General features: G+C 44.9%; 1 long non-coding RNA gene across 2 annotated transcripts; it reads left to right on the forward strand.

Annotated features, from left to right (window-relative positions):
* Positions 1-2,875: 2,875 nt before the first annotated feature.
* On the forward strand, positions 2,876-5,451 carry LOC121838090. 2 transcript variants are annotated; one of them, XR_006078427.1, is made up of 3 exons: positions 2,876-2,909; positions 3,323-3,439; positions 5,394-5,451. It is a non-coding gene; the product is annotated as an uncharacterized LOC121838090 (long non-coding RNA). The 2 variants fall into 2 exon arrangements; XR_006078426.1 differs by having other exon boundaries at positions 2,890-2,921.
* The last annotated feature ends 4,290 nt before the right edge of the window (positions 5,452-9,741 follow it).

The raw sequence follows: 9,741 nt of genomic DNA on the forward strand, positions 1-9,741 counted from the left end.
CTCAGTTGACAAGCTCTGCATTAGCGGTGCTTCGGAAAGGCGGCTCCGTCCGTTCGTGCGAGCGTGATGACGCTGTCGTCGCAGCCCGCTTGGTTCGCAAGGTCGGGGAAGCTCGGGCCACTGGCTTGTCATTGCAAAATCAGGCGGTCGGCGGCATGTCAGCGGCTCTTGTGCACTTTTTAGATTCTGCTGCAGCCACATGATTGTATGATTGTTAATAGGAAGCGGAGATTTTGCCGGCAACCGTCATGACAAACCTACAAAGAAAAACTGTCGCGAACACCGAACTGGCATGTTGTTTCTTGTATAACACGATCTGTAAGCGTAGAAGTCTCCGAGCCGGCAGTAGCTCAGTGGTAGAGTGTCCGCTTCTCACGCAGAAGTTGCGGGTTCGGTCCCCAGTGGGTATACTTTTTTTTTTTTTTTTTTGTCAAGCTTTTTCCGATGTTTGCACATTTTCTTTTAGACAATTATCGCTGAAAATGAATATATATGTTATTATTTGTTTCCACCGATAATTAGTTTTTTTTTAATACTTAATGTTTTAGTGATAATGCTTTTTTATAATTGATTTTTTAGTGGTAATTGATAGCTTTTTGCGATATTTGCACGTTTTCTTTTAGACAATTATCGCTGAAAATGAATATATATTTTATTATTTGTTTCCACCGATAATTAGTTTTTTTTTATACTTAATGTTTTAGTGATAATGCTTTTTTTATAATTGATTTTTAGTGGTAATTGATAGTTTTTGGCGATATTTACACATTTTCTTTTTGACAATTATCACTGAAAATAAATGTATTTTATTTCTTATTTCAACCGATAATGGATTTTTTTTAATAATTAATATTTTATTGATAATGTTTTTTTTTATAATTGATTTTTTACTGGTAATTGATATCATATGCGTGAAGGACGTTTTAGTGAACAACGCCATTTGAGTGAATAACGGAGGCGTGTCTTAACCCACTCCCCAGCACTGCACTCGCACCGCTTTTCGGCGGCAGTCTGCAGCTGCTTGTACAAAAATGTTAGCTTTCGATTGTTTCGATCTCGCCCAGAAGTTTGTTCATTTCTAACTTTCAATGAAAAAACGGTTAAAGTGCGGGCGAGCTGGTGTAAGTTATACATGACGATTGAAAACCTGAGTCTGTGGTTGGAAAACGGAAAAACGTGATGTAGAAAGTATGGTGCCTGGATCGCGTCTACGACTGGTGTGTTTAGCATCCTATCCTGCCCATACATCAAAAGTGGTCCCGAAGTGGCAACAGATGACGTCACAGAAGCCGTTGTGTCATGCTGTTGACTGTCACGATCCTGGCGGTTGGCCATAGAAATGCTGGCGAAAAGCACAAGCGAACGCGAGTGTCGCTGTCGTCACGGCGTCCCAACTTGCAGCTGCTGTAGCTTCCGTGGACTGTCACAGTGGAGAGCGACCTGCAGCAGAACAGGCGTCGCCACATACACCACAACTATTGGGACGCCACCAGGTTCGCGACCAGCGACAGCATGACACTTTTATGACGTCATCAGGCGGAAATCGAGGAACCACTTTTTTGGACACGGTAAACACACCAGTCGGAGACACGTTCCAGGCACCATAGTAGAAAGACAAAGTGACAGAGAGCATCTCTTCCATTTTTTAACCACAGTCTCAGGTTTTCAATCATCATGTCTGACTTTTGATTGGTGTTTCTCGTGCAGAAGTTCATTTGCGTTACAACAAAGCAGCTGAGTAGTTGGGTAGTGAAGTTTCGACAGGGGCCTTTGCTTGGCACGTAGCCAGGATTTTTTTTTTGGGGGGGGGGGGGGGGGGGGAGGGGAAAGATAGGAGGAGGAGCACGCCTGCCCATGACAAAATGCTGTATGAGGGGGGGGGGAGGAGGTCCCAGGAAAATGGAAGATTGCGGGGGGGCCCCATGGTCCCCCCCCCCCCTGGCTAGGTGCCTGGTCTTTGCACCCCAGCCTTGCTGTGTCAACATTAACAGGGGCTGACAGTGAAGTGGCTAAAGACTTCTTATTTTGGCTTGAAATAGATAGCAGAAGCATCACGACATCAATTGAACAGCATCATCATGAACCTATGCCCTAAACAGACCTCTTGCTTCGCTCCTAAGTGTAGCGTATTCACTGTTCAGTCTGTGGTCGTGTCTCGTGAGTGACAGTGAGCTCCTTTTTCAAATCGTGCGGCGAAAAGATGTCACGCGCTGCGGGTCAAGTGCAGACGTTTTGCGTCTCGCTGAAAGTTAGACGTGCCTGTTTTGCTAGATGTATTTATTTTGGATCTCTGCTACAGTTTTTTGTGAGTTTAGTGCATTATGCTTGTATCAGAAACCTGCATTTGTAAGTACCTTTTTTAAAAATTTGTTTAGCGGATTTCTCCATCCAAAAATAAACAAATCTGGCAGTGGTTGCTGGCGGGGCCCCCAACATTGCCCAAGCTGTCTAAAATAGGTTCTAATATTCTGGTAGAATGCATATTCCACACTTTTTCTCTATAGCTACCACGTCGTGCACTTTAGATGAAGGGAGCGCATACGTCGTCTCGGAGTGTTGGCTGGTCAGGAAGCTAGGGCAAGTCGTCTCCTACTGGCCACCTTACAAGCAAAAGCAGCAGGTCCTCAATGCAATTTTAGAGAAAGAACAGATTACACTGACTTGGTCGAATCACCCAGTGAAGATTCTTCACTCCTACATTAGGTTGGCGATTTTTTTTTAATTGAGCGTATAATTGAGATGATCGTTTCTCATGCAGCCACACTGCAGCACGCTTCAGACCATCTGGTCGCAGCTGCCTGAGCACCCAATTTGGACTGACGGACCGGATGTAGCCCCAAGACAGGAAAGGGCTAGGAGGCCTGCTGGCCATATGGACAGCGACTCTTCGGACGATGCCTCAAGAGAAAGTGTGTGTCCCGGTATAAGGCTGTTCATTATAAATTATTATTCAATGTGAATCAAAACTTGCATGAATAACTTTAGCTCCTTATGCAATTGTAAAATTGCTAAATAGTTATAGTCAGTAACAGGTCAGTAACAAAGGGCATGGGAAACGAAGGCTGGATAGAAAGCAGACTGAAGGTAGAAGAGGTTTTTGTCCTCTCACCTTCAACACCCCATATGTTTCCTCCTTTCCCACCTTCGTTTTCCTCGCTCTTTGATCTTGATTTATCACTGAGTGTAGGTCAGTCTCGTTAGTGCACGCACATTGTAAAATTCAGTAGTTAAAATTGAAAGAATGAAAGCACGAAAGATGTATACAGACAGCTGAGAGCTGTCAGTTAGCAACATTTAATTCTGGATGGAAAATTTTGTGCAGTGCCCGAAACAACCAACAGTGGTTCAGCCTTGAGCGAGCCTCCCCTCTGAGCAACATGGAACTGTCCGAATCATGTACTGCGCCCCTTTCGGCCATCGCTTCGGCCATGCGCTCCGAGTGGGTATTTCGTATTGCTGCAGACTGTACCACATCAGTTAGAATTGCTTGTCCTTGAAACCTTGCAAGCCAGTCCTTTAGTTACCCTGGTTACACATACACTTTCAACTATTGTTGAGTCTACGACACTTATCGGCCTCAACTTTGACTGAACTCAACTCAACTCAACTCTCTAGAACCCAGTTAAAGCTAGCACGAAACTGGTTCTTGTGTCGTGTGATCAGTCTAATTTTTAAGTAATTTACTCGGAGACACACGTTTTATTTATTTTAAGTAGATCATACTATATGTTTGATACCTTGTTGCTTTTTAGCGGCATTTACACGAGTACCAAAGCAGATTCAGGGCTAGGTTGCACATATTTTAGGCTAGGTGGTGCAAGCTACTGCCCGCTATAATGGGTGCCCCACTACTATTTCTCTATTTATGCAGCACGTTCCTCCGCCATTTTTGCTCGTTTGGAATCTTGCCGGCTAGCCGGGATGCTATGATTGGCAGCTCGGACGCCTAAATTTATTCCTTCCAGAAAATTTTGCTGCTACGATTCTTTCTAGACGCCTTCCCCTGCATTTCGAAACAGTAAGTGCCTCACAAACAATGGTTGCTGGCAGCGGTCCCGCGAACAGGTGCCAATTTACCTCCGTTGGGGAAGTCCGTTCGGTTGAACTGAGGTGGGGATCTCAGTCGGACTCAACTGTCATTAGCGGCTCAATGACGGTTGGCGCTGCCGTGTAACTTTGGCTTATCGCGGTGGACTCGACTGTCGTTGGACTCAATGGCAGCTGAGAGCGCCCGTGTAACTGGGTACTAGGGCACTAGCTGTCCAACAAAGCTTCCAGACAAAAATGTCCCCAGCCTGCGCCCAGGGTAGTTCTCTCAGCCATGAAGTGAACAGGTGTTGACCATGGGGTCCCCAAGAAATGTCAGTAGTCTATAATGCCTTGTTGGTGGTCTTTGATTTCTGACTTTGTTGGGCTCAATCTTTCATACTTTCAAATATTATATACATAATCTATTTTCACTTACGTGGTACAATCGACGCGGCGAGGACTCGAATCCAATCGCGAAGCCTGTGATTGGATCCGAGTCCTTGACGAACTCTGACAGAGCGCTCATTTGCAATATGACCTAAGTTCACGCCGAACGCTGACGCAACTGCTGTGTCCATTACATGCTCAGAGTATGTGAGCAAGCAATGGTGGCCGGGTGTTGGTACAAACTTTTGAAAAGGCTCTAAGAACAAATTTATGAAAGCTTTTATTTCAGACGACCATGCGATTGAGCTTTTTGTTCGCTGTTCTAGATAGCTCGGAAAATGGCACTCTGAAATAAGAAATAAAAAAAGTGCCTTAGTTGTTCACCATACCTCTAACACAAGAACATTTGGGAACATGGTGCTTAGATATGCTGTAGCTTTGGGTTAAGCAATATGGCCTATTCTAGGCTCTAGGCCTGAGGCCACAGATGTGGCCTCAATCCAAACATTTTTGTCATAAGAGTTGTGCATTCTTACGGTAGGATATTACAAAAGCAGTCTGCATGAATTGAGCGTCAGTCCTGCATTCCTTTTAATGGATTGCCAGAGAAGTGTCAGAAATGTGGGTAAGAGTTCATAAGTCCTACCTTTGTTTCAGGGAGCCATTGCAAAGGCTACACTGTAAAAAACACTGCTTACATACCTATAGTTTTTGTAGCATTGTTTTCTGTATCTACAAAAGAGTTTCACTCTTTCTGATTCGGTCTAAGCATCTCTCTTTTTTCGTGTTTGAATGTCTTCTACTTCAGGTTCAGTCCTGCCAGCTTATCATGTATCAGGTTAGTTCGGGCTCATTATGAACTATCTCAAGCTAATATAGCTGGTCCCACTTTCAGAACACATTCAATTTTGCTCTTGGTTTTATCTCTTGTGCACTCCTGCTTACTTGAGGCCGTCTTTTTTTTCTGCTCCCTACAGGGCTGAAGAGAGCCGCGTCTACCACAACCTGGATGCAGGGAACTTCTCCGAAGGGGTGAGAACATTTATGACATCTTGGCTTGTTAAAGAGCACGTAAACAGAGGATCGGGATTGGCTGAAGTGTGATGTCGTTGCTTGCTTTTTAATAATTTCTGCAACTCTGCATGCACCACCAAAGATTGGTAATTTTGTAATTTCACGGCATCCAGTCCACAGATAGCAGTCGATGCGGAATGCTAGCCGTGGCTAGCTACTAGTTCAAACTTTTCTTGGAGGAAGCAACATTAGTAACCTCATATTAATGCCTTGCAATTTCAGCAGGATGCCCATGGTGCTATCGTTTTATCTATGCATGTGCTTTGTGCGGTCACCCCTTGTTTTGCAAGGGGAAAATAAATCTATTCTTGGGCTTGAACTTGCAGTGAGCGTTTTTAGAAAGCTATGCTAGCAATCAAAAGGGCGGATATGGGGCGCTGTTGGCCGAGCTTCGATCCTAAAGAGGTCTGGCGATATTCATGTTAACAAAAATCAATTTCAAGGCTGTCATGAAAAGGAAGCTATCTATGAAATGTGGCAAGATGTGTTGCTGAAACAGACAGTCTTCATCGACAAAGCAATTTGTCGGTGAGACATTCTTTGATGAACTGATTGCCACCAGGGGGTCTAGACAACATCTGAAATCTCAAGGCCTGCATGCTTTAAATTTGACAGTGCATAGGTAGGCCACTGCAGTGCACAAATTGAACACGAGTGCCGCATCTGCATTCGGCAGGGTCCTTGGTAGAGTTAGAAAGGGTTGCAAAGTGAACAACTTTCGAACATTGCCATGGTTTGAATTTACAAAGTTGCTTTCGATGTTGATAAAAGTAGAGTTCAACAGTTTCCTCTTTCTTTTTTGCAATTTTGATTCTAAAAATATTTGAAGATTTGAAATTTCTTGGTTTAAGTTAGAATTATTCGAAGATTAAGAGTTTTGTTCCAAGTATAAGTTTGTAAAGTTAGAAGTCTTCAAATCGCACGAGGGTCCCAAATTCAGTTTCGAGTGATTTCTTAATTTTCTGATGTGTGAGCTCTGTTTAACTGAGTTTAAACAAAGCTTGCGGAAAACAGAGATGGGTACAGCTGTTGCTACCACCAGATAGCTTGCTGCATTTGCTGGGCAGGTCGGCACTCGGCCACTTAGCTTGCCTCTTTGAGCTGTGAGTCAGTCTCCTGCGACAGCAATTGTTATCTGCACAGTTCAAGCGTGGTTCAAGCGTTGAAGCAGTCGCTATGTGTTCTGAACATGTAGGTACCGATTGAATCCTGTTTCGTTAGAAGTTCCTCAGATATAAAGTTTAAGCTTCGTCAAACTTTTGGACTTCACGGGTTCGAAGTTCGACAAATCTGTAGAGAAATAATGACTAAAATAGTCGAATTTTTTGACATGATAGGTTCAGTGTTATATTTTTTAGTGCCAAAGTTAGAAAGGTTTAACATCTTTGAATTCTTCAGACCTCAGGTTTGGAAAATGTTTGCTTCATCTCTAGTTCTTGGTCTGATCAGTGAGAACACGAGCCCCAGCCGAATGCTGATGCAGCACTCGTGGTCTGTCTGCTTTGTGCTGGCCTATGTGTCAGCATATTTGAAGCAGGTCAAAATGCTTTAGGGGGGGGGGGAGAAGAGAGGAGGTGCCTGCAAAACTAGAATTTCTGAGTGAGTAATGACCTGGCAACTACTTAGTAACCAATTTTCTGCATCTTATTCCCACAAGTGAGAAGCTAAGACTAATTGGTGTGTGGTAGAGTATAACCGGATTTGGGAGGCACAAAAGGGGGCCCTGATAAAAGGCGAGCTTCTTCTTGCCCTCCTCCCTGGTGGTCATCGTAGCGCTTTTTGAATGACGTCGCGTGCTACCCATGTGTAGATTGAACTACCAAGAGCGCCGTTTTGCTCTGCAAGCTGGCTTTCACTCAATGCAGACAAGCCCTTGAGGGAAAGCCAGCTTGCAGAGCTGGCTTTCCCCCAGTGCGCCTGCTGGCAATGAGGCCGCTTGAAATAAAAAAGCCAGCTTGTAGAGCAAGCTGGCTTTTCTCTTTCAAGAGGCCGTGTCGACCACCCGGAAGAGAAGAAAAAATTCCCTTCTGTAAAGGGTGTGGGGAGAGGGTGAGTGGGTGAGACCTTAAAAAATGAAGAAACGGCCACTGACTATCCGCGTGACGCGTCCCTCATGAGATACAGACGCTCCTTTGAGAGCAAACAACTTTCCTAAATGTGGCGTTCTTGTTTGTTGTCAAAATCTTTAGTTTTATAGACACACACGCCTCCCTGACGTCACGCAGTTGCGGTGGTACTGTCGACGGCACTGCGCATGCGCAGAAGCCTCAGTTCACTCGAATTCGGTTGCTGCGCGTGCGCAGTGCCCACACCTGGTGTGGGCAAACGCGGGCTTGTTAGTAAACATTGTGTCGGTCTATATCGAATTACTGAGTATGTCAGACTGGTAGAGAGTTTTTGCGAGTTCAATAAACGTTGTTGACTGTAATTTTATGTCTAAACTCAATGCTTTTTATTTTCTCAGCTGCCAGCAAGGCGAAGTATACGGACTTGAGCGAGGCGACGGTTCAAGATATCGCAAAGAGATGGCTGTGGTCATTTGTCGACCGTGATGGTGGGCGAAGCAAGAAGCAGGATGAAGAAATGGAAGAGGTTAAATAAAAATAGTCCCAGAAAATCCTCAGCCTTTTTTGTTTTAACAATACAAACCAGTTCTCAGTGAGTTTGTGCATCCCGACATTTGATCTCAAGTGGTTGATCTTAACTGATACAGCATCCACAGCTACTGCAAAGTGTGCAGGCAAAATGTCAGGCACAGGCTCTTGTTCTGCAGTGCGTCCATGAGTTAATTGCAAGGCTAACACCTAACTGCAAGTCGCTCACTAATGTGCGACCTCGGCTGTAGGGCCAGCACCCAATCGCAAAGGTACGGCCTATGATTAGTTGCGAGGCATCGGCCTGTGTCCAGCTGCATGTCATCGGCCTGTGCCCGGTCAAACTTCTTCGCCTAGCACCTGACATCTAATGTACGGCTAATGCCCAGTTGCTTAACTCCGGCCTGCCTCTGATCACAGGACACCGGCCGATACCCTGTTGCTAAACTTCGGCTTGCTTTCGGCCACACGGCATTGGCCAGTGCCCAGATGCTAACCTTCAGCCTGTGTCCTGACACAAGTCTTCGGCCGGCCTCCATTTGCTAAACTCCGGCCAGCTTTCAATCGCAGGTGATTGGCCAATGTCCTGTTCCGCAACTTCGGCTTGCTTTCGGCTACATGGCATTGGCCAGTGCACGGATGCTAACCTTTGGCCTCTGTCCATACCAAAGTCTTTGGCCGGTCTTTATTTGCTAGCCTTCGGCTTGTGTCCTGCTACAGGTCATCGGCCAGCCTCCAACAGCCAGTCCCCTCAAGTCTTTGGCCAAGGCCCACAGCCATGTTCGGGCATAGTAGTTTGACCAGACTTAGGCCGGAGGAAATGTGACTGGCCAAAATGCTTCAGCCATTGCCCGGCCGTTCATTTTGTGCTGCCTGGGTAATACGCATAATTGACGTCACTGCGTTTTGCAAGCAATTTTTTTTCGAAACTTTATTGTTATGAGTAAAAATATTACGCTTCTTTTTCAAGATGTACACCACGCGGAAAACGGAAGCTGCGTCAATTGAGTGCAGCGACGCCCGGTAATGTCCCACCAATAACAATTGAAAGTAAGTTCCTTGATCTCCCCTCTAATGCGGAAACGTGTTGAGCGGCAATAAGAATTATTGGGAGTAACGCACGACACGCAAGAACAACCCAGAGCGCTCACTCGGTTTTAAATGAAATGTTCAATGTTACATACTTTTAATAAAAAAGACACGACAATTTAGTGGTGAACATTATACAACATAAAATATTGAGATTTTAAAAAGTATTAGGGCATTCTGTAATGAATGGGTTGTTGCTAGTTTGTGGCAGTTGGCATTTAAAACACGGTTTAATATTTTTCCAATCAACTGTGTAAGCAAAGTGTTAGCGCTGCCGTTCTACTGATTGCCAAAACATTCAATCAGAGCAGCGGCATTGTAAACAAAAAACAAGTATGCCACACAACATCCCTTTGTTAAGAGGCACCGAAAATAACTCAGGTTGGGGAGGAGCGTGCCGTAAGCAAACTTGTTTTATGTCTCATGAGTCATCAAGGTAATGCTTCCGAGCTCGGGACTATCCGCGTAACATTTTCTTTTCATACGTCGAGTACGCACCGCTGCGTACCGCGTTGGTGTTCCCAAAATACAAGCAGAATTGCAGGCATTTCAAGCCTAGAACTGAGGT

Source organism: Ixodes scapularis, unplaced genomic scaffold (assembly GCF_016920785.2).
Source record: "Ixodes scapularis isolate PalLabHiFi unplaced genomic scaffold, ASM1692078v2 PGA_scaffold5__190_contigs__length_132052651, whole genome shotgun sequence".
Taxonomy (NCBI): Eukaryota; Metazoa; Arthropoda; class Arachnida; order Ixodida; family Ixodidae; genus Ixodes; species Ixodes scapularis.